The 5,260-nt window shown below is 38.7% G+C and overlaps 1 long non-coding RNA gene across 1 annotated transcript; it reads left to right on the top strand.

Annotated features, from left to right (window-relative positions):
• The first annotated feature begins 344 nt into the window (after positions 1–344).
• Positions 345–4,819, top strand: LOC125288188. Its single transcript, XR_007192463.1, has 3 exons — positions 345–544; positions 1,403–1,507; positions 4,703–4,819. It is a non-coding gene; the product is annotated as an uncharacterized LOC125288188 (long non-coding RNA).
• The last annotated feature ends 441 nt before the right edge of the window (positions 4,820–5,260 follow it).

Raw genomic sequence — 5,260 nt, 5'->3', positions numbered from 1 at the left:
ATACTTTGATCTATTTTTATGTTTCTTAAGTGTAACGCTATTGCATTGCTGTTTGACAGTAGTGAAATCAACCGTAAACTAGCTCATATTTGCCAGTTATTTAGCTAATGCTATTGTATTGCTGTTTGACAGTAGTGAAATCAACTGTAAACTAGCTCATATGTTGGAAACATCATATCGAAGTTATTTAGCTAATGCTATTGTATTGCTGTTTGACAGTAGTTTGAAATCAACCGCCTGAAACTAGCTCATAGTTGGCCTGATGTTATTTAGCTAATGCTATTGTATTGCTGTTTGACAGTAGTGAAAAAATCAACATAGCTAATTTAGATAGAACTAGCTCATATGCTAGTGGAAACATCATATAAGTATAACTGCAGCAGAAGTTTATTCTTCCTACCGCTCTCAGAGTAGCACTTCCATTGTCAAAAGCAATCCTCAGCCAAAAGCTATATTTTCTGAAAAACGACTCTTGGATATCACCTTGTCGTGGGAAACAGCAGATTACCACCCTCCAGCTAATAACAACTCTCCACCAATCAAGGTAAGTACATGAATTACTTGAATTTACCATAACAATTGCTTGATAACATTTTTGAAGTTACACAACTATCACTTTCTCTCATGAAAACAACGTTAATCAGTCCTTTGGTCTTATAAGTAATGTTACCCTAGCATATTTCGGGAGAAGAAATGTAAGTCTAACAGTGGCTAACAGTCTAATTTGTGAATGGGTTTTCCAACTCTCGGTCAGAGTCAATCTTACAGTTGTAGACCTATGGAACCGTTGTTTTTTTTACGTGTATCGGTAGAGTAAATACATGTGTGTTTATTAACCTTTTCCTCAGTTTATAGCTAAGCGCCACGGTTCATTAGTAGCCGCTGGTTTGTGGTCAACCATTTGCGAGTAAAATGACGAGCTATTAGGACTTACGAATGGGTTTTCCTGTGGCCATCACTCGATCGAGTCAATCTTACAGTTGTAGACCTATGAAATCGTTGTTTTTTTTACGTGTATCGGGAGAAGAAATACAGATCGTATTGAAAGCATTTCCCATATCGTAGCCTACTAGTTCGCTCACAACAACAGCAAAAATGAAACATGGAGAGTGGTCCGCAGAGACACCACTGTTACATTAGATGCACACTCAATCGCAATTCCAACCAACTGAAACAGAGATTTATGAGAATTATGTTTTAACCAAGGACTAAAAGAGTCAGCGAATACATTTTAATCATAAACATGATAACACATGAACTTCCTGTTCTAGTTTGATGTATGTTATACACAGCAGTGGTCATGCTTTTCTATGTATGTCCTTGTTTTGTATGTCCTTGTCAATGATTGTCCTAACTTTGTTTGTCCTTTGTTGTTCTTTGTTTGTTCTTTGTTGTCTGTCAGGCCTCAACGAAAAAGACCACCTTTAGCATTCACTCCGCATTACTCCCGGCAGAGACGGGTGTCTTATCCTACTAACACCCCACTCGTGGCCTGCACCTGAATGTGGTGAGTGGGCTTTCAACTATACAAGTCTTACTTTCATGTTCCCATGGAGTATGGAGGTTAACTGGCACCATAATTTGATGTAAAAAGTAGTGATGCTCCGATTGAAGTGGCGTGAATGCGAGGCTATTGACCAGATGGATAAGCTACCGAGTTGAATTGAACATAGCCTCACGCAGACACACACACACACAGTGAACCACTTTGCGCTTACGCAAATCTACTACGCAACCATGGGAAACTTATACATCTGGAGAGAGCTCCTTGCTAACTATCCCGCTAGCTCATGTTACGTCTGTCAGTAGGCCCTAGTGCTCACTAAAATCATTAATGAACATTGCAAGACACTTATTTCCTCTATGATCCCAGAAAGATTTTCTTCGATTTGTTATCTAATGACATAGAAAACAATGAATTGCATCCACATTGCATCCTTATGCACTATTACATTACATTTGGCACTATGCGCAACTTGTATTCACTAGCCTAAAACCGTGAGACTGATAATTACTCTCACATATTTCTTAAAGTGACAGGCACTCAATTACACCTACACATCATCAATGTGCACTCAATTAGACCTATACACCACATTAACGATATGCCTAAGTGTAATAGTTTAAAAATCAATATGAAGTATTCAAATTACTAAATATGTTTAGCTACTAGTAATGGTGCAATCATTGGTACAATTGGTGCAAATTCTGATAGATTATAGATAAAAGATTCCTATTCCCCTGCCATTCTGTGATCGGCAATCGGCAGATCATGATTTTGGTGATCGGCCCCAAAAATGCTGATCGGAGCATCTCTAGTAAAAAGAGAAAAGAGAGGCTGAGTCTCTCAGAAGTAAAGATACCGAGGTATTCATCTTTGTGAAAACTTCTTAAACTGTCAACGATACCTGGGACACCGAAACACCGGGGCACATGAAATTTGGTGGGTATGTAGCCCCGCTAGACTTTTACAGAAAAAAATTGTTTGGTCCCCGGGGGCCACTCCCCCACCGTGCTGGGCCCCCCGAAACCCAAAAAATGCAGTTTTTCCTAAATAACTACCTGAACCGTGGCACTGAGGATGAAGATTTTTTTATGGTAAGTTGGTCTCAAGGGCCCACATCAACCTGGCCCATAATCACAACGTTCCCTAACGCGATGGTTTTCTAATAGAAAATATACCTGAAAGATAACCTGTCTATGATGCAAACACCGGGCTGGGACATTTCTGCTTGCTAAATAGGTTTTTTTCTGCTGTTGATTTGGTCACAGTCCTTGGTGGCCCTGTCAGTGCTTTGTAAAGTCTTGCATTAAGACCACAAAAAGTCTCAAAAAGCATCTGAGCTAACGTTCATTCCCAAACACCCACAAGGCTACTTCAATACTCTATTTTAAAAATTAACGCACCCGTGATGATCTACATCTAAACCAAATATTTTAGAGCGCACTTTGAGAGATGTATCCAAGGCAGGGCTGTACACATAATCGTAATATTATTTGTTGCACGTGCTACAAAAATCATTCTGTGCAATGGAAGATTTACCAACGTTACACCGGTCTGATACAGTTTTGCCTATGGCTATACATGCGTGAGACTGAGACGCCTGTTTATTTGTTTGAAGTGTGTGCAGGGTGTGAGAGGGGAATCGATGTGCTTTGATTCCAGCTTGGTAGTTGTAGTCTGTGAGATTAAAAAGCATGTGTGTGTGAAGTATCCAAACAATGACACCTTCATTATGGCTTTCATTATGGCTGCTTTAGCAACAAACCTTAAGCTACTGTGTAGTGGGTCCCAGGGTCCAAGTGACTACTTCATTTGCGCTTTCCGTGATTCATGGAGCTGTGTGAATTTTATTAAAACTTTTCGCCACGTGGCAGCTTAAGTCCGCTTGATACTGTAAGGCGTAAGCCATTGGTTTCCAAAGGAGATTTTATATGTGTCGCCAGCATAGCCTATTGACAATTTATGTTGTAAATAGACCTACCTTATACCTGTAGCTTAGGGAAGCTAACAGCTTTCTATTAGGATCTAGTTTGTTAACAGTTACGGTTTTGTCATACTGTAACTCCCTGATGCATTTTTGCATTTAGAATAGCCAGAGCGTGGATATCTCAATCGGAAAATTAAACAATATCGGGCGTCTACCATGGACTAGGCTGGGTGAATCCAGCCTGATCTGCCAGCAATTTATTTTTTGATTTCTTAAAAGATTGAGCTTGGTATAGTGAAAGCCAGACTAACCATGGACCTCAGTTACACAATGCAAGGGAACATGAATCAGCCTATATTTGCACGAACAATAGTTCTTCAACTTGGCCCGTTAAAATGTGTATGAACAGTCTAGCGACGCATTTCATGAAGGCCCATTTGGACATGTCAATTATTTGCACCATTGGTTAGATGTAAAACTGCATTTTGTTTCAGACTACTGGTAAGCTTACTTAATTTGTGCATTGACAATAAAGTATCACATGAACTAAAGATGACTAAAATCTTATGTAGAAGAAGAAACATTCACAAAAAATCCATCCATCCAAAAATGACCTTTGTTTTTGATAGCTGTTGAAAACTGCATGGAACTGACAGAGATGTTTTTGTTTATTAATAAATAAATAAATAAAAATATAACATTATGCTGATACCTTCTGCTTTTCCCAAATACAATATAGCCTACAGGTGTAAGTGACCTTTCATCAATCCAGTTGCAATGGATGAACTGCCCTTCTTGTGATTGTTTAGAGATTTTAAAGGTTTTATAACAATACTACAACTTTTTTGGCTTTTCTACAATCTATTCACCTTTGCAGCGCCAGTAGGCTACTCTCTGTGCAGCCGCACACACACACACAGGCACGCCAAACAAGCATACACAAAAGTTTCAAGAGTGGGGGATGGAGTAAAAGATGGATACAAATTAATTAGTGTGATTTATTTTCGTTGAACGGATGTACAGGACTGAGCGGCTGTCATATTTTGTACCGCTATGTGGTACATCTAGTTTAAAAAGCAACTGCAGCTACATTGTGCGTCTGCCCTGATTCTGATACCATGGCGGTATTAATTAAACCGTGGTGGGCTGCCATGCTGAAATAAACGTAGAGGAAACACTGTGACCTCTTTATAGACCTTTAAGCTAAAGTTCTTCCACAGTTTTTAAAACCAGTTTAAAACACTGATTGTTTGTTGATTTTATTTTCACAGGTTGACAGGCCTCAGTGGACAGTGAGACAGTGATCTACCTTTGGACTGGCACCGACCAGAAATGGACACTGAAACTTGATTTCTCATGAATATCTTTACAAGATGCAACACACATTGTGGAACACTTTAGACACTAATAAACATGTCCACTTTTCTCTGGAATTGTTTTGTTTGTCATTTGTGGTAATGGATTTCCAAATGTATGGACAAGCTTCATTTTACTGTTTATGTGTGTAATCAGCTGATATTAGAAATGATGTATTTTAGAAATGTATATTTAATTAGAAGCAAAGGTAGCCTAGACATCATATTACAAGAGTGGCGTGTTTAAACTTAAGAAAACATTGATTTAAACTAAAGGTACTTAAAGTAAGATTCACAGAAATGAATTTAATTTGCTGCCCATTTTATTCACACATGTATAGCTCGTCAATTTCTTTAGTCTGATTTGGTTTTGTCAAGGGTTGGGTTAATGACGTCAATGTTTCCGGTAGTTTGCATGTAAATCATATTACAGAAATTGTAATGTCCGATATATCGAGGGTCTCGTTTTAACAT

This window comes from Alosa alosa, chromosome 23 (genome assembly GCF_017589495.1).
Source record: "Alosa alosa isolate M-15738 ecotype Scorff River chromosome 23, AALO_Geno_1.1, whole genome shotgun sequence".
NCBI lineage: Eukaryota > Metazoa > Chordata > Actinopteri > Clupeiformes > Clupeidae > Alosa > Alosa alosa.
This window is presented reverse-complemented; position numbering and strand designations above follow the sequence as displayed.